Here is a 21362-nt window from a genome sequence, read left to right as displayed (position 1 = left end):
ATTATTACAATATTGGAGATATATATAAACATATATATATATATACCTATTTTTTTCTATTTTTGTGCAGTAAAATATATATATATATATATATATAGTATATACTGTGTGTGTGTGTATATATATATATATATATATATATATATATATATATATATATCTCATAGTATGTATGCCATATAATGTGGCAATATTATACTATAGTCCTCTACTATATTATCAAAAGCAAAAATATATACGCTGCTGTGATTTTTACTTATACATATATGATGATATGATTTATATTATAAAATGTACTTTATTATTTGACCAGAAGATTTTGTTTTTGGAACATGTGTCTTCTCCAATAATTTATATATATATATATATATATATATATATATATATATATAGATATATAGATATATATATATATGTGTATTGGATATATGCTACATAGTAAGTGTTGGATAAGGTACGGTACATATTCCAAAAAACAAAACCTTCCAGTCACTGCAAAAATACTAACGCACGTAAGGAAATAAAAGAACTCTAGAGAACAGGTAAACATCACTGTAATGTATATATTTTGATTTTTGATAATATAATATTGCTATATTATATGACATACATAGTGTGGCATATATATATATATATATATATATATATATATATATATATATATTCCATATATATATATATATTCCATATATATATGGAATATGTTTCTTCTCCAACAATTACTATGTAGTATATATTGTATATATATCATAATATGTATGTCACATAATATTGAAATATACTATAGTCTCCTATATTATCAAAGGCAACAATATATATACATTGCTGTGATTTTTACTTGTTTCCTTGTGTTCTTTTATTTTCTTATGTGCTTTAGTATTTTTACAATGACTAGAAGGTTTTGTGTTTTGGAATATGTTGCTTCTCCAACTATTACTATGTAATTTAATGCAAAATCAGAAGCATATCAGAAAAAAATGTAAATGCTTAAAAAATATTGAAAAAACTATAAAAGTGTTTTATGGTGGAAGGACACATTGAAAACATAAGCTGATTTTGTCTTCAGCATTTTATATCAGGTTGCAAACTGCGAAAATAGAAAAAAAATCTTTTCTCATTCAAGTGATCCTTTTCTAGCTTCAACGTTTTAACGTCCTACCATTTGGCCTGTTATGTGTTATATTTTTTTGTGCTCGCAACCATCGCTTGTCCCAGTTCACCTCTTCCGTGACAACAGCATGGAATCTGGGCTGATGCTAATCTAGACAGACAGTCGAAGCTCATAAAAGAATTATCACTGCTAATCAAATCAGAGCGGAAACCTACCACACTGCATCGTTGGAGACATTTCACGTCCTGAATATTTCATGGGATGAGGGCTGCGGACAAAGACAGAACATTATCTACAGCTCCATGTTGCGTGCAAATATTTACTTAAACACTCTGGTGTGGTCAAACTGATGTGCAGAAACACTATTAAGCTCTGAGTGATCCTTATAAATAATGGTAATTATATTTGGCACCACTTTTACTGGGTCAAAATGGCTTAAAGTCAACCCCATTGAATTGTCAAAGCTCTCCTTCCCTGCATGATTAAGTGGGCAATGTGCCACAGGAAATTTGATGCATACTAGATGACAAATGTCTGTTTTGGCTGCTGAGAATTGAACTGAATCGTAGATCTGCAGAAACATCAAAACACAATCAAGGACTGACATCAAACCCATGAGCCAGGAGAATTCCTCAGGCAAGAGGGGCTGAACTCAAAGCTCAGTAAACAGGTGCTCCGTCTCTTCACATGCCGTATCAGCAATTCATTTCCACCGGCTTAGGAAATGGATTGCATCTGCCTTTTCACAGTTAATTTTAACCACTTTCTTTTACAGTCACTCCATGACTTTTAACGGCTGTAAATAAAAATGCGGTAATAGTAAAAGAGGGATTTGCACTCGCTCCAGGGAATTCAGCGGAGCCTTCAAGTTAAAGTGTGATTTCTGCTTTGTATGAATCTGTATATATAAACAATCTACATTTGTTATATACTGTATCAATTATAAATTGCCTTAAAAAAAGATTATATTCTAATTTTCAAACCAGTAATGAATAATTGTTTACTAAGAGCTGGCTATGGTGTAGGTAATAGATGTTCTCATTACTTCACATAATATGTGCTTAAATGAGGGGGCAGTTTTTTCATTTAAGGCTGGATTCACACGCTGGTATGGCATCCAATGCAAGTGCATCGGATGCAATATGCTTATGACCCTTAGCTCTCGCTGTGCTGACAGAGTGAGCCCAGTATCATGCAATTGTGATCCGATTCTGCAATCGGATCACATTGCGGAGGAGAGGGCGGAATTAATCTCACCATCTCCTCCATTGTCAGCTGATGCGATTATCACACTGCACTCGGATGTCATCCGAGTGCAGTCCAATGTTTCACTCGCACCCATAAACTTGTATGGGTGTGAGTGACACGTCTCTTGCTGACAGTCACTGCATGCTGCAACTTTTCACTTATCCAGAATCTGGAAGAGAAAAAAGCTGACCATCTACTCTCCCTCCCTGAATAACATTGGTCCAAGTGCAATACAAGATTTTCTCGCATTGCACTCATCCGAATCATACACTCATGTGAGCGTACCCTTTGAAGAATTCCCTTCTAGATCTTGAATTTGCAGCAGAGGAAGTTGGCAGCAAGTATTCTGTTCTCCTATAGCATCACCGTAGACCTAGAGCATGAGTACTCATTCAAATTCATGTAATGCATAAATGTACTGCATCTCACAGGCCATTTTTTGCCAGTCTTTATCTTGACTAATTGCAGGGCTGCATCTATGTACTTAAAATACCCTAAAATTATATTTGGCAATAGGAAAAAAGCCTCTTTAGACAGGAAGAGGACTTTAACTCTATTGTTACCTTCTTGGTGTAGCAATTCTAAAAGTCAACATTGACCTCTGAGACTTACAGCATGACAACAAAAACTCCAATGGCTTCATCTAAATTCTGTAACATTTAGCTTCATAAATCTCTCCAAAGGCTTTTCTAAATGTTAAAGAATCTATATCAAATGTTAAGCTAAGGGTAGGCTCACACGATCATATTACTCGGACAAGTGCAATGCGAGAAAATCTTGCATTGCATTAGGACCAATGTTATTCAATGAGGGAGAGCAGTTTGTCTGATTTCTTCTCATCCAGATTCTGGATGAGTGAAAAGTCGCAGCAGGCTGTCATTGCAAGCAAGAGACGTGTCAATCGCACCCACACAAGTCTATGGGTGCGAGTGAAACATCAGACTGCACTTGGATGACATCCGAGGTCAGTGCGATAATCACATCAGCTGACAAAGGAGGAGATGGGGAGATTAATCCCTCCTTCTCCTCCACAGCTCCCGCTTTCTCCTTGGATCACAATTGCATGACACTTAGCTCACAACGGAAGCCAAGGGTCCATAGCATATCACATTTGATCGTGTGAAGCAAGCCAAACTTAAAGTTTACATGATCATATTTACTGTCCATGTGCTGCATTCAAAACCTCAAGACCACACACAAACAGCAGTAGAATTAATGTTAATTAATATTAATGATACTCACATGAACATTTTTCTATATGGGCTGCCTTTCTATATTGACAATAAATTACAGAAGGGTCTCATCCAATTCTTTAATAAGGGTCACCCATAGGTTTCATTTAGGGATGGGTAAATTTATTCAAGTGTAATGAAATTTTACTCTACTTTTCGAAAAAAATCCATATTCTAGAAAATACATATTTTTTCTAGATTCCTCACAGATTTAGTAAAAGGGTGGCTGAATAGCGATTCCATCAAGCTGAATAGTAGATGGATAGCAAAAGATTAAATAGACAAAAAAACCTACTCAAGTACCGCTCACCTCTCCATCCTCTCACACAGCTACCTGTCCACTTTTCGGTCTTCCATGCCTCCGCCACGCTGCATCTCTGACCCAGTGTCTAGTCTGGTCCTGGCTTCTGACTGTGAGAAGGTCCAAACGTTCAGTGCAGAATTCCCGGCCTAGAGTAAATATTGGTCTGGAGATGCGGAGGACAGGATATAGTACAAAAAAAGGAATTTAGAATGCACAGCCAGAATATTGATTACAATATCATTTAAGGAGGTGCACATATGTCAAGCTAGACTATAAATTAAGTTAGAAGGAAAGCGCTTGACCAAAAAATGGCACTCACTCAAATATTTTATGAAAATATAATAGTTTTATTTGTGTATAAATTTTTAAAACACATAAAAAAAACATGGAAAACATACATTTTAAAAAACACCAAAAATATACAGAAGTATATTTGTATATTTTTGGTGTTTTTTAAAATGTATGTTTTCCATGTTTTTTTATGTGTTTTTAAAATTTATACACAAATAAAACTGATATTATATTTTCATAAAATATTTGAGTTAGTGCCATTTTTTGGTCAAGCGCTTTCCTTCTAAATGAATTTAGAGGACAGGATATAGGGCATGAAACGGTTTGCAGAGGTGAGCGGTGATGTGATTGTGAGAGTTTTTTTTTTTTTCATTTTACATCTTATGTTTATTATCATCAGGGGTCTCTAAAAACCTCAGGGAATATTAAGGAATATTCAATTCTGAGAATAGATTTGCTGCAATTCAAATTTCCTATGAAAATCAGCACTATTTGATGAAATTGAACTTTGTCAGAGCCACTTATGTTTAGTTTCAATGTTTAAAAAATAAAAATGGAGACTATAAAGACATCATGCATATGGCACCACCTTTATTTCATTCATTTCAAGATGACATAGGAAACAGTATTAGAACTTTTATAATTTTTATTGATTATGTAAAAAAATGGATGTCATACAGATGACCTTCACCTTCATTGCTGCCATAACCCTGTATTCAATTATCCCGGCCAAGGTGAAGATTCTTGTTGGTGCACAATTCTACCACTAAGCATTCAAAAGACTTGAAGACTAATGTGGATCTCATGCATTGTCTATGACAACAGATCAGAGGGTGTCCCTTAACATACCTACAGCTCTGCTTATTAATATATGAACATTCACTTGTTTTGATTCCCATAAGAATATTTATTGCTTCAATGTGTGATTATGTGTTAATTAGCATAACTATGTGGCTAATTAAAAGTTATTAAAGAAACCTGTGAAACCTGTGTTCTCAATAACTATATTATTTTTCTAGTCAAGCTGTTATTTTCCTGTCATTTGAGCTAATGCAATCCAACTCCAGTGGTGACAATGAAGTCCTAAACTGTTCCTTGTCCCATGACTAAGTCCCCTTTCTTCAAGAGCCTCACAGGCCTCATATGGGCGTCAATGTTTAATGGACTGCTGCTGGAGTCAGTGCTTCAAGAGCCACCACACACAAACGTATCCAAGACATGAGCTACAACTGTAGCCTTTCCTTTATCAAGCCACTAATGACCAATTGATAACACCAGAAGCGTCTTACCTGGACGAAGGAGAAAAAGAACTGGACTGTTGCTCAGTGGTCCAAGGTGTTGTTTTCAGATGAAAGTAAATTTTGAGTTTCATTTGGAAATCAAGGTCCCAGAGTCTGGAGGAAGAGTGGAGAGGCCACAATCCAAGCTGCTGAGGTCTAGTGTGAAGTTTACACAATCAGTGATGGTTTGGGGAGCCATGTCATCTGCTGGTGTAGGTCAACACAGAAACCAGGCCTTGGTATTTCCGTTGTCATATCTTTAAACTTGTCAAAAAGTTGGATATTGACTATAAGGGCCACTTAATATGGTGGTTATGGTGGTCTCCTAAAAAGAGTCACCCCTTGGCTGGGCCCTTCCCGGAGGGATATCTGGCTGGTTTCTGTGTTGAGACTCCTAACAGAGGCTCCACGGACCTTTTTGATTTGCATATTTCCCAGGGGGCAATGTACCTAGGATTTCACTGTCTTGAGCGTCCTCGCTGGCTGCCGGCAGTATTATCTCTGGCTGGTCTCCCCGAGATCAGTGATTGTTTTGTTTTGTTGGTCTACTAGGCATTGCTCCCACCCAGCCAGAATCCTACTCCACACTGATGAGGGGCAATACCCCGAAACAGCTGTCTGTGGATGGATACCTGGCCTTGGTATTTCCCTTGTCATATCTTTAAACTTGTCAAAAAGTTGGATATTGACTATAAGGGCCACTTAATATGGTGGTTATGGTGGTCTCCTAAAAGAGTCACCCCTTGGCTGGGCCCTTCCCGGAGGGATATCTGGCTGGTTTCTGTGTTGAGACTCCTAACAGAGGCTCCATGAACCTTTTTGATTTGTGTATATGATCTTGGCAGATAACCTCTGTGAGGGCAACCAATCAGAGATGCTGGCACAACCGTAAGACATTTACATTCCACACAGTTCATTAGACATTTACGAGGCCGTAGAAGATATGGGGATAAGGAAATTCTATAATTTCTCCACAAGACCATAAACATGGATTGCAGTGGCCTTTCTTCACTACTACGGTATATCATTTATTTTTATTACATTTTTACAGAAGAAGCTTTATGGTTAGCAATTGAAGCTCTTTTTCTGTGCTTCACAGTAAGACAAATATAACAAGTAGGTATGTAAATACACCAGCTCTGTGGATCTAAAATCTGTAGCATAAATACAAATTGTGAAATGCTCTGCTTAATGGTGCCATTTACTGCTCAAATGAAATACTCATAGCAATATATTTGTAAGGCCAAACTCAGTGTAGAATATAAAAAAAAAATCTTTTTTGATGTTTTTTTCAAAGAAAAAACTAATCCACGTTTGTTATCTCTAAACATCATACATGTGTAGATACTGTATTTGATATACCTATGACATCTGTTTTTTCATCCACAATAAAAAAGTAATAAAAGGCCCAATACAGTTTCCTACGTAATGACTGCAATGGATCCATTAAAAACAAATACCAGACAGATGGTGACAGTACGGCACTCTTTTCTTTTAGTGTTGTTTTTCTACACAACCATTGAATTCTATGGATGTTTTTCATACAAAAAACAGGAGATACTAGTGTGTGATTTTTGGTATTTTTTGTCAAATGGAAATACACTCATCTGAACAAGACCATTGACTTACATTTGTCCTTGTACTGTCTGTGTGCTATCCATTTTGCTATACATTTTTGGTCCATGTTCCTAAGCTCATTTGAATCCAGCCTAAAGTTTCCTTCACACATCAGTGATTCTGGTATATATGTTGCTGTTTTTACATGTACCGGAATCATGGACATACTTAGAGCCAATAAAATCAATGGGTCTGCGCACACATTGGTGATTTCTCATTGACTGTGTTTCCATGCTGCTCACATGCGTGTCCACGTGTTCTGTACGGAGGCAAGTCCGTTTTTTTTCCGTCATCACTGATGTCACACGGACCACACAGTGGTGTGATCCGTGTGACACGTACCAGAGAAAACACGTACCTTTGAAATAAAATGATTTTAGGCTATGTGCACACACTGCGTTTTTTTGACGCTGCGTTTTTGTGCGTTTTTTGCCGCGAAAAACGCACAAAAACGCACCTGCGTCGAAAAAACGCGGCAATAAACGCACGCGTTTTGCCGCGATTTGGTGCGTTTTTTTGCTGCGTTTTGCTGCGTTTTTGCTCACTGCGTCTTTATGCGTTTTTTATCAGTGAACAAAAAAAAAAAAGGTCTGATGTCATTTCCTTCTTCAATGTGTTCTTCATTCTCCACTAGTGTATGCAGAAGAGCAGACAGCTGCAGAACTACAAGTCTCAGCATCCTCGATCCAATAGTGTATGCAGGAGAGCAGACAGCAGCTGTCGAACTACAAGGCTCAGCATATGCAGAAGAGCAGACAGCTGCAGAACTACAAGTCTCAGCATCCTCGATCCAATAGTGTATGCAGGAGAGCAGACAGCAGCTGTCGAACTACAAGGCTCAGCATCCTCCATCCAATAGTGTATGCAGGAGAGCAGACAGCAGCTGTCGAACTACAAGGCTCAGCATCCTCCTTCCAGGACTGTATGCAGGATTTCTTTGCCCCCCCCAAAAAAAAAATGACATGGGCTTCGCCATATTTTTGTATGCTAGCCGGGTACAGCAGGCAGGTACGGGCTGCCCCCAACCCCCAGCTGCCTATTTGTACCCAGCTGGGAACCAAAAATATAGGGAAGCCCTTTTTTTTTAAATTATTTCATGAATTTCATGAAATAATTTAAAAAAAAAATGACGTGGGCTTCGCCCAATTTTTGAGTCCAGCCGGGTACAACTAGGCAGCTGGGGATTGGAATCCACAGTGCAGGGTGCCCATGCTTTCTGGGCACCCCCGCTGTGAATTGCAGTCCCGCAGCCACCCCAGAAAATGGCGCTTTCATAGAAGCGCCATCTTCTGGCGCTGTATCCAACTCTTCCGGCTGCCCTGGTGACGGGTGGCTAGCCGGGTAATAATGGAGTTAGGGTTAGCTGTATATTATCAGCTAGCCCTAAGCCCGAAATTCATGGTGTCACGCCAATATTAGACATGGCCACCATGAATTTCTAGTAAAGATAAAAAAAAAACACAACACACAGAAAAATATTTTTATTAGAAATAAAACACAACACAATTAGTGACTCCATCTTTATTGAAATAAAGAAGCCCCCCTCCGCAGTAATCCTGGGTCACGGGTCCCGCGCCGTCCAATCTGGATCCAATATCATCTGATCGGTTTGCTGGAAGGCAAAGCGATCAGATGATGTGTCAGGATCAAGTGCCTGAATCAAATGACACAGCAGCTGATTGTATAAACGACTTTTATACAATCAGCTGATGCATCAGCGCAAAAAAAAAAAAAAAAATAATAATACTCACTTATGTGCTGAATACCGGCAGCTCCTGCAGCGATGGGGCGGGAGTCTGATCCTGTCCGATCGCTGCAGCAGCTGCCGGTTATCAGGGATGAAGTCTCCTGACGCATCCGCTGATACCGGCCGGGCGCCCGCGTCATCGCGATACTTACGATCACCTGATGCGTCAGGTGACTGCATCAGGTGATCCATCGCCAGGTCCTGCATCCATCGGAGCCGGAGGTTTCCCGGCCATCTGCACACAGCCGGAGCGGGGGTGGCGATACCGTGAGAGGAGCTGGGAGCGGGCATGGCACCGGGAGTCTGCAGACAGGTGAGTATAACTTTTTTTTTTTTTTTTCTACTGTTAACTTTTGTTTTCGCAGCCGCTTCCATCTCCTGCCTGTACATGGCGCCGCACGGCAGCATACATGCACAGGACGGGAGGTGGAAGCGACGGTGACGGTACCGGGAGGATTCACGCTTCTGTCTATACTGACAGAAGGAATCCTCTTCCTGTACACGTCACTTTACTACCCACCTCCTGCGTTTATAGCTGCGTTTTTGGTCTTAGAAACGCACCAAAACGCACCAAAACGCAGCTATTTGCGTTTCTCATTGCGTCTTTCAACATCCCATTGAACTCAATGGATGAAAAGCGCAGTGAAAAACGCGGGAATAATTGACATGCTGCGTTTTTGTGGTCACCACAAAAACGCAGCTGAAAAAAAACGCTGTGTGGGGACAGCAAAAATGAAAACTCATAGACTTTGCTGGGGAAGCAAAGTCATGCAGTTTTGAGGCCAAAAACGCACCCGAAAAACGCGCAAAAACGCCGCGAAAAACGCACCGTGTGCACATAGCCTTATACTCACCTGTCTCCAGTGATGCTGTCCACTGCTTCCAGACCAGCTAATTATGCTCATAAATATTCACTACACCGCGACACGGAAGTACCAGCAAAGGAGACACACAGCAGTGGCTGGAGACAGCAGAGCCAGGGACATCAGCACCATGGACAGCAGCATCAGGGACAGGTGAGTATAGGATTGCCTGATCTCCGTGTGCTATCCATGATAGATCACACATGTGCCAAAATCACAGCACATACAGTCATATGAAAAAGTTTCGGCACCCCTATTAATGTTAACCTTTTTTCTTTATAACAATTTGGGTTTTTGCAACAGCTATTTCAGTTTCATCTAATAACTGATGGACTGAGTAATATTTATGGATTGAACTGAGGTTTATTGTACTAACAGAAAATGTGCAATCTGCATTTAAACAAATTTAACTGGTGCAAAAGTATGGGCACCTCAACATAAATGTGACATTAATATTTTGTAGATCCTCCTTTTGCAAAAATAACAGCCTCTAGTCGCTTCCTGTAGCTTTTAATGAGTTCCTGGATCCTGGATGAAGGTATATTTGACCATTCCTGTTTACAAAACAATTCCAGTTCAGTTAAGTTTGATGGTCGCTGAGCATGGACAGCCCGCTTCAAATCATCCCACAGATGTTCAATGATATTCAGGTCTGGGGACTGGGATGGCCATTCCAGAACATTGTAATTGTTCCTCTGCATGAATGCCTGAGTAGATTTGGAGCGGTGTTTTGGATCATTGTCTTGCTGAAATATCCATTCCCTGCGTAACTTCAACTTCGTCACTGATTCTTGCACATTATTGTCAAGAATCTGCTGATACTGAGTTGAATCCATGCGATCCTCAACTTTAACAAGATTCCCGGTGCCGCCATTGGCCACACAGCCCCAAAGCATGATGGAACCTCCACCAAATTTTACTGTGGGTAGCAAGTGCTTTTCTTGGAATGCCGTGTTTTTTTGCCTCCATGCATAACATCTTTTTGTATGACCAAACAACTCAATCTTTGTTTCATCAATCCACAGGACCTTCTTCCAAAATGTAACTGGCTTGTCCAAATGTGCTTTTGCATACCTCAGGCGACTCTGTTTGTGGCGTGCTTGCAGAAATGGCTTCTTTCGCATCACTCTCCCATACAGCTTCTCCTTGTGTAACGTGCGCTGTATTGTTGACCGATGCACATTGACACCATCTGCAGCAAGATGAGGCTCCAGGTCTTTGGAGGTGGTCTGTGGATTGTCCTTGACTGTTCTCACCATTCTTCTTCTCTGCCTTTCTGATATTTTTCTTGGCCTGCCACTTCTGGGCTTAACAAAAACTGTACCTGTGTTCTTCCATTTTCTTACTATGTTCCTCACAGTGGAAACTGACAGTTTAAATCTCTGAGACAACTATTTGTATCCTTCCCCTGTACAACTATGTTGAATAATCTTTGTTTTCAGATCATTTGAGAGTTGTTTTGAGGAGCCCATGATGCCGCTCTTCATAGGAGATTCAAATAGGAGAACTACTTGCAAGTGGCCACCTTAAATACCTTTTCTCATGATTGCATACACCTGCCTATGAAGTTCAAAGCTCAATGAGGTTACAAAACCAATTTAGTGCTTTAGTAAGTCAGTAAAAAGTAGTTAGGTGTGTTCAAATCAAGAAATTGATACGGGTGCCCATACTTTTGCACCGGTCAAATTTTGTTTAAATGCGGATTGCACATTTTCTGTTAGTACAATAAACCTCAGTTCAATCCAGAAATATTACTGGGTCCATCAGTTATTAGATATATGAAACTGAAATAGCTGTTGCAAAAACCCAAATTGTTATAAAGAAAAAAAGTTAACATTAATAGGGGTGCCCAAACATTTTCATATGACTGTATGCACCTTTATCATCTGAGTGAAGAAGTGTGTATTTTTGACTGATGTGTGAAGGGGGACTAAAGGCAATAGCACAAAAACAGTAAATAAATCATGGTAATTTGCTGAATGGTGTGATGATGTAGAAGAAATAATAGCACAAAGTGCAGGTATATAACATGAAAACAGGAAAAAAAACACAATGAGAAGTACCATGCACAGCACTGGCCATAAAGAGCCTATATCCAAAATTGTGCCAAAAGGATTACAATGATTACAATCTTCTCAGTCTTCTCAGTTTTGTAAGAGGATGTTAGTGGTCACTTGAAGGTTGTGTTAAACACTTTGCAGAGCCAATGGAGAATATGTGTGCTCAAAGACGTATTCAGAGGTCATTCCAGGCAATGTGTGTAAATTGAGATAACTATTCCTGCTAACATCATTAGCACAGTCATATTTTGTGTATACAGATAATGGAAATTACTGACACCATGGACTTCATTTACTCTCATCACTTGCTTCCAACTAAGAGTGGTCTATTCATAAACATCATGAGAAAGAAAAGGGCTATAAACAAAAATGAAAGGGTTGTTTTAATTATAGAAATATTTATAGTTGAGATTTCCATTGAGATTAATATTATATGTACAGCTAAAACTAAACTCCAATTCACAATATAAACTGCTAAGAAAGAAAGATACTAAAACAATAGGGCAGATTCATCAATGCTCTCTGTGGTTATGTGCATACTGTCAGGATTTGCGGCAAAAATGTTTGCCGCAAATCCTGATGCGTTGTCAGGGCAAATGCTATCTAAAATGTATGCATTTTTGTTACATTTTTCTCATGTTTATTGCCTTTTTTCCCCCATTTGTTAGTACAAGTAAAATGTGCAGCAAAAGCACTGTAAGGCCAGAATCACACTTGCTAGTGCCTCGCGTGTAAGGCTATGTTCGCACATTGCGGTTTTTTCCGCGTTTCTGCAGCGTTTTTAGCAGCAGCGTTTTTGCGCTAAAACGCATGCGTTTTTGATTGCCAGCAAAGTCTATGGGAAAAGCAGAAATCCTGTCTGCACTTTGCTTTTTTTTCTGCAGCGTTTAATTTGCATATTTGTGGTCAAAAACCATGCTGAAAAAGAAGCAGCATGTCAGTTGTTTTTGCCATTTCTGCAGCGTTTCCTTAAAATTGGAGTCAATGAGAAATGGCAAAACGCAACCAAAATCAACTTTCCTGCGTTTTTCATGCTTTTTACCTGCTTTTCCATTGCGTTTTTGGCTTTAAAAACGCATGCTTTTCTGGCATAAAATTAAAGGGTTATAATGTTCCTTTACACACAAACAAAAACCGAAAATTTAAAGGATAAAAAATATTAAACTTTACCTATTTTTCTGTTAAAATGTGCATAACCGCTATTATTTCATTAAAATTGATAATGTTCCATATATTTTTATTTAAAGTTAATTTTATCCTTTTTTTCTCTTTTTTCATTCTTTTTGACTATTCCAACTTTATTTCTCAGTGTCTTGATCTACAAAACGCATCTGCAGAAACGCAGGTGAAAACGCAGGTAAAAAGCGCTGAAAACGCACTAAAAACGCGGTAAATACGCATGCGTTTTTAGCGCTAAAAATGGCCAAAAGCCATTTGGTCAAAAACCAAGGGAAGGAAAACATGCAGAATAAACTGCAGGTACTCCGACGCAACGTGCGCACATAGCCTTACTCGCGCGAGTCTCTCATGGTAGAACCCGGCATGGCCGCACACTATGCATACAGGAGCGTCTGAGCTGCATAGAGATACATGCAACCAACCCGCTCCTGTCATGGGAGTGTGCGGCCAAGCCGGGTTCTGCCGTGAGAGACTCGTGCGAGTTACACGCGAGGCACTAGCAAGTGTGATTCTGGCCTAAGAATTGAGAGGCTGCAGATTTAAATCTACGTGTGAATGAGACATCAGGAATCTCATTCAATTTACTACTACTAGGAGATTCTTGAGATTTTGTTCCAAAAATGTGCAGAAAAGCAAGAAAAAAATGCCGCGCACACATACCCTAATTGTTAACCCCTTCATCTCCCGGTGATTTTTCGTTTTCGTTTTTTCCTCCCCTTCTTCTATGACTTTTTTATTTCTCCATTACTATAGCCATATGAGGGTTTCTTTTTTTGCAAAATAAGTTGTATTTTTAAATTCATTCTGCCTATATTGTACTGGAAAACAGGTAAAAAAATTTCATGCTCCAAAAATGCAAAAAAGTGCAATTCCATAATTGTTTTGACTTTTTTTTTTAATTACCATGTTCCCTATGTGGTTAAACTGACCTGCATTATGATTCCCCAGGTCTGTGCGAGTTCGTAGATACCAGAAATGTAATGATTTATTGTTTTTTTTAAAGAAAGTCAGAAATTCGCCAAAAAACAAGTGCACGTTTGTCGCCATTTCTGAGATCTGTAGTATTCTCATTTTTCTGGATCTGGGGCTGTGTGAGACATTTTTAAGTATACTATTTTTTGATAGATGGGATATTTTGATAGCCTCTTATTGCATTTTATTGCAATGTTACGACAACCCCAAAAAAAAAAAATTTAATTAGAAATTTTAGCATTTTTATTTTTTTTCTCGTTACTTCCTTTACTGATCTCATTTATTTATTTTATAATTTGATAGATCGGGCATTTATGAACATGAATATACCAAATACAGTGGAACTGTTTGTGTATTATTTTTATTATTATTATTATTATCATTATTATCATTATTATCACTATTATTATTGTTTTATTTTCAATTGATCAAAAAGGGGTGATTTGAACTTTTATGAGGTTTTTTTTTATTTTTTTTCATATTTTATTACTTTTTTTGTATTGATTCTACTAATCCCCTTAAGGGACTTGAAAATGACATTGTTCGATCGCTTCTGCTGTTCAAAGCCATGCTTCAGCATGGCTCTGAACAGCAGAAATGCTAATCTCCTGTGTATGCCAGCACTAGCAGCATGTTAACTAGTTAACAGGCACGGGTGGATTTCAGATCCACCTGGGCCTTCTAGCTGTACATGTCGGCTGATTATATCAGCCGACATGTAGGGGAAAAAATGCGGCCTTGCTGCCCTAGCCAGCATCAAAGGGACAGACACAGCCTTGGACGTGGCAGTCTGTCCAAGTTTGGGAAGAAGTTTTAATAGTATAAACTTAGGCTAGAAAGAATTATAATACTCCAGTTGTTCAAAGTGGTTCATGCTATTTGATAATAATCTGGCATATTTTATGACTGTCTATAGTTAACTTACTTTGTGCCAGGAATTATAATCCAAATATTTGGTGCATTTTTTTTATTCTCAGTGTGGCATATAAGTGCCCACACTTTTTTTCCCAGTAAACAAAAGCAAAGACAGGACATGTATACAGCAAGAGGATAACAAACATATTTCACATTTTATTCAAGTAGTCAAGGACATATTTTTGATTAAAAACACTTAAAAGGTTCCCCAACCAACCAAAATATACAATGATTTAACTATAATAAGTCAAATAACCAAACACTCAATAAAAAATATTTTAGTAAATTGCAGTGGGATTTTACAAACACTAAAGACTTCAGTACACATTCGATTAATGTCGGCTAAACTTGCTGACATCGATGGTTTCTGCTGACAATGTGTATTGCCTGTCAATTGATGGTTAGAAGAAATGTCGATCGGTCACTGTTGAACGTATTGTTCTCTAAGGCTATGTGCCCACGGGACTCTGTATCTGCGGATTTTTCTGCATCAAAAACCGCAGCTTTCCCCCAGAATCCGCACCTTTTCATAGGTGCGGATTTGACGCGGATTTTGCGATTTTTTTTTTTAATTCAATTGAATAGGCAAAATCTGCACGAAAATCCGCAACAATAATTGACATGCTGCAGATTTCTCCGCATGAAAATCCGCACGATTTCCGCTGCGGAATAATCCGCAGTGTGGGCACAGCATTTCCCAAATGCCATAGAAATGGCTGGGGAGTAGCTGTGCTGCAGATTTCTGGAAAATCCGCATCTTTTCCGTGAGAAATCTGCGGCAAAATCCGCGCATTTTCTGCAGCGTGGGCACATAGCCTAAGAGTTAAGCTGTTTTCAGCCAGTGGCTTTCCCATAGAGAACACAACAACATTTAGCTAAATGATCATTCCTGTGTTTGGAAGATGGCTGTCAGTGCACTGACCGGCAGAAACATCATTCAGACAACAGCCATCTAATTTGCATGGGATCTTAAGTCAAAGTAAGCTTAAGGGTTAAATAATGTACTATAAATTATCATGTAGGTAATCAACAAACACATCATGCCAACCAAAGAGCTAATCTGATGTAAGTTTTCCAATATTAAGTAAAACACTAGCAGTGAAACCGCCAACTGTGCCTAATCATAATATTAGCGAGGGATCTGGATTTGTGTGCCCTTCATAGAAACAAGAAAGGGGATGGGTGAGGAAGAACTTGATTAAAAAAATGTATTGGCTGTGACTTTAGGGTTTGGGTTTTTGAACAGTTGACATAATCAAGTATAATATAGTTTTCAGCCGATATAGGTCCAATTTTTGTTTTTCAAATAATCTCCAAAAAATGAATGCAAACTTTTTAAAAGGAAGAAACTTTTTAATACAATATAATACTTTATTAATTCAAATAACATTTTTATAAAAAATATAAAAACATTAGGCAATAGGCTATAAGGCTATAAGGATAAAAGCACATTCTAGAGCAGTCATGGCGAACCTTTTACAGGCCGAGTGCCCAAACTGGAGCGCTAAACCCAATTTTGTTTCCGAAGTGCCAACCAATCCTATTATGTAAATAATTGATTGTAACCTTACCTTTGCCGTCTTCTCTTCTCTTCAGCAGGGGCATCACGCTCATGCTTACCACACATTAAAGCTGAGCCCCTGCCCTTTCCAGACACAGCAGTTGGATTGATCTTTCTGGAAAAAATTGCAGCATATTAGACAGAGATTTTAGCCTGGAATGCAATCAGATGTAACCCTGTAATCCACATCTACATTTCAAAGTCTGAACATCTTGAAATCCCATAAAGACGTACGAGTGGCTCCCCTCCCATCATTGTGTAGTTCTGTCCCCTTCCTCGGCCACTTCCTGGTAAACATGTCCCCCATCCTGATATATATTTCTTACATTCTGGTATATTTGTCCCTATCACGGCCCCATCCTGGTAAATGTCCTCCATCCTGGTAAATGTTACCCATTCTGGCATGCTCCCCCATGCTGGTAAATGTACCCCATCCTGACATATTGCCCATCCTTGTAAATGTTCCCCCATCATGGCATGTACCCCATTCTTGGTAAATGTCCTCCATCCTGGTAAATGTTCCCAATCTTGGTTAATTTACCCCCATCCAAGTAAATGTACCCCTTCCTGGTAAATGTACCCTATCGTGGCATGTTTCCTCCATCCTGGCATGCATGTTTCCTCAATCCTGACATGCATGTTTCCTCCATCCTGGCATGCATGTTTCCTCCATCCTGGCATGCATGTTTCCTCCATCCTGACATGCATGTTTCCTCCATCATGGCATGCATGTTTCCTCCATCCTGACATGCATGTTTCCTCCATCATGGCATGAATGTTTCCTCCATCTTGGCATGTATGTTTCCTCCATCCGGACAGGCATGTTTCCTCCATCCTGGCACGCATGTTTCCTCCATCCTGGCATGCATGTTTCCTCCATCCTGGCATGCATGTTTCCTCCATCCTGGCATGCATGTTTCCTCCATAATGGCATGCATGTTTCCTCCATCCTGACATTCATGTTTCCTCCATCCTGACATGCATGTTTCCTCCATCATGGCATGCATGTTTCCTCCATCCTGGCATGTATGTTTCCTCCATCCTGACATGCATGTTTCCTCCATCCTGGCATGCATGTTTCCTCCATCCTGGCATGCATGTTTCCTCCATCCTGGCATGCATGTTTCCCCTATCCTGACATGCATGTTTCCTCCATCCTGGCATGCATGTTTCCCCTATCCTGACATGCATGTTTCCTCCATCCTGGCATGCATGTTTCCCCTATCCTGACATGCATGTTTCCTCCATCCTGACATGCATGTTTCCTCCATCCTGGCATGCATGTTTCCTCCATCCTGCCATGCATGTTTCCTCCATCCTGCCATGCATGTTTCCTCCATCCTGCCATGCATGTTTCCTCCATCCTGCCATGCATGTTTCCTCCATCCTGACATGCATGTTTCCTCCATCCTGGCATGCATGTTTCCTCCATCCTGGCATGCATGTTTCCTCCATCCTGCCATTCATGTTTCCTCCATCCTGGCATGCATGTTTCCTCCATCCTGGAATGCATGTTTCCTCCATCCTGGAATGCATTTTCCCCCCCCATCCTGGCATGCATGTCCCCACCCCATGCTGGCATGTGCGTTCCCCCTCCCCCACCCCATGCTGGCATGTGCGTTCCCCCTCCCCATGCTGGCATGTGCGTTCCCCCACCCCATGCTGGCATGTGCGTTCCCCCACCCCATGCTGGCATGTGCGTTCCCCCTCCCCCACCCCATGCTGGCATATGCGTTCCCTCTCCCCCACCCCAAGCTGGCATGTGCGTTCCCCCTCCCCCACCCCATGCTGGCATGTGCGTTCCCCCACCCCATGCTGGCATGTGCGTTCCCCCTCCCCCACCCCATGCTGGCATGTGCGTTTCCCCTCCCCCACCCCATGCTGGCATGTGCGTTCCCCCCCACCCCATGCTGGCATGTGCGTTCCCCCACCCCATGCTGGCGCTGCCCCCCCATCCCCACCTTGGCACAGCCACACACGAGTTATAAATAATAATAAAAAAAAAAGCGCAACACACAACTTACCTGCACACGCTCCCCCGCTACGCGCTGCTGGGTCCTCAGTTCCCACGCGGCCAGCAGATGGCGCCGGCGCCGCTCCTCCGTCTCCTAGGCAACACACCTGCAGCCTGGGAGAGGAGGAGTGTCAGAGCGGAGGAGAAATTTGATCTGCCGGCGCGACTGCACTAGCAGACCAAAGCTGCAGGATCGGGCGACAGCACGCGTGCCACCAGAATGGGCTCAGCGTGCCCCTGGTGGCACGCGTGCCATAGGTTCGCCATCACTGTTCTAGAGTATAGCTGTGCATACATATATATAGGCTACACATCTTTACTACAGAAATTTGTAGCTCTGGCACATAACAATGAAACAATCCATGTGAGATGCCTATGATGGGTATCAAAGAAAAAGACTGATGGCACATCCTATCTTTCTAAACAGAAGCAAACTAAATATGAAACATAAAAAAAGGAGACAGTTGTACTCTGTATTGCTAAGATACATTGAACAATGAATATAGGAACATAGACATGTATTACTACTATGAAAAAACATGTAAAAATTGAGATACTTAGCACACAAAACTGGACAGATTTATGTGAGCCCAACAGCCATCGGCAAGGGGACATCAATTTTGTTGGGTCCCTATCCAACTAATGTCTCTTTGGGATAAAAAAACTACAATTTATGGGTATGAGACACATAAATAATATAAATCAATAAGTCAAGTTCTCACTTCACTCATTTATTTATTTTATTCATAGACAAAAAGATATACATAACATGGATGGTTGTCATTGGAAAAGTATAGCATGATACAAAACGCTATGCCGTTTGTGTCATTATTTATGGAAATAACATGAAAGAGTTATTTGGTATTGATCAAATTGACTGGGTATTACATACATATTACATACTAAACCATATTCTTCACAGGTAGTTTAGTATGTTTTTTCTATGCTTAGAAACATTCCCCATTGCCAAGTATGGTCAAATAAAACCAAAAGTCCTATTGAAACAGTAAGACAAAGAGGCAAAGGAACTAATTATGTAGAAAATTATGCACAAACGGCTATACATTATGCTTAGTGTGTCAACCATCACCTAAGCGTTTTGGTAGCTGTGAGCTTTGGTTCAGGAAAAAAAAGGAATAAATAACTGTTTTTTGTAATACCTTACAAAATAGGAACTTAATTTCATGGGGATACTGTATGGCCATGACAGCGTACCTACAGTTCAGACCAAAAGTTTGGACATACCTTCTCATTCAAAGAGGTTTCTTTATTTTGATGGCCACTCGTTTTTCTTTACTTAGCTGCTTTTTTTTGCCATAATACAAATTCTAACAGTCTATTCAGTAGGACTATCAGCTGTGTATCCACCAGACGTCTGCACAACACAACGGATGGTCCCAACCCCATTTATAAAGCAAGAAATCCCACTTATTAAACCTGACAGGGGTAAATTCAGAAGGCAGGAGAAAAGCAGTTTTAAATACCGCGCCAAACCACAGGAGTCCAGATGATGTTAGTAAATCCCTTTTCTTTATTTTCACAGGTCTACGCGTTTCAGGGACATGTCCGTCCCCTTCCTCAGGAAAGTGTACAGAGAATAACCTGACAGGGCACACCTGTGAAGTGACAACCATTTCTGGTGACTACCTCTTGAAACTCATCAAGAGAATGCCAAGAGTGTGCAAAGCAGTAATGAAAGCAAAAGGTGGCTACTTTGAAGAACCTAGAATATGAGATATTTTCAGTTGTTTCACACTTTTTTAATTAAGTATTTCATTCCACGTGTATTAATTCATAGTTTTGATGCCTTGAATGTGAATCTACAATTTTCAGAGTCGTGAAAATAAAAAAAACGCCTTGAATGAGAAGGTGTGTCCAAACTTTTGGTCTGTACTGTATATCTATGTGCAAACATTCTCTTATACTGTGCCACTTTGGAGGATATCTTATTTTTATTCTGTCATTAGAGCACATTTGTCAAGTTAAATGAACAAGTATTTGTACAAAAATATGTCTTTCATGACTTTCGCCATATTTAACATGGGTTTCACAAACCTATTAGGACTTTTCTAAGACGGTTGTGTGACCTTGCTTTAAGGAGTTATGGTTTACTGGAAAAAAGATGGTAGAAAATCCAAAAAAGATGGGCACCACCAAATGTAATACTCAACTGCAAATGCTAAAAGTACAAGGAATCCAAAGGAAAAACAAGAAGTGGAAGAAGCATGAGCATTCCAAATATATTAAAAATTTTATTTAAGTAGTCAAGGACATACAAAATATTCAATATACTTAGGCATACAAAGGGACCAAACTATATAAGGATGTGACTATAAAACTATTTTATAAACTTATCAAAAAGAATATATATATATATATATACATATATATATATATATATATATATATATATATATATATATATATATATATATATATATAAAAGTTCAGAAGTGGAAGTTCAGGTTCGCCAGGTTCACCCGAACTTTAGATAAAGTTCAATTAGGGACCTGGACTTGACCTCACCTTGACACCGGATCCTGAACCTCATTGGAAGTCACTGATTGGGCAGTTGGGCTCTCCACCAACATACAGCAAACCCTAAACAGTACAGCATTTCTGGAGGAAGGAAGGCAGGTTTTTTTTGCTGTTGTTGGATGCACTACAGCCAAAAATGTTGTTTTTGCCCCCAGTGAGAGCCATTCAGAGACTGAAGCAGCTTGCACTGGGTTGAGAATCGAGCTTACCCAGGCACCCTGATGTTTGATCAAGTGCTCAGCATACGTATAACACCCAAACTACAAACTTGGATACTGACTTTTGTAAACGTACATGTTTGGTACAAACCCAGAACTTTACAGTTTGGGTTTTCTCATCTTTAGTGACTAGAGATGAGCAAACTGGAGCTTCGGTGTTTGTATCAAACACAGACTTTACAAAAAAACATAGTTCAGGTTCCGAGTTAGGC

The sequence above is a fragment of the Anomaloglossus baeobatrachus genome, chromosome 2, assembly GCF_048569485.1.
Source record: "Anomaloglossus baeobatrachus isolate aAnoBae1 chromosome 2, aAnoBae1.hap1, whole genome shotgun sequence".
Classification (NCBI taxonomy): domain Eukaryota; kingdom Metazoa; phylum Chordata; class Amphibia; order Anura; family Aromobatidae; genus Anomaloglossus; species Anomaloglossus baeobatrachus.
The sequence above is the reverse complement of the archived record's forward strand: the minus strand, read 5'-3'. Positions refer to the sequence as shown.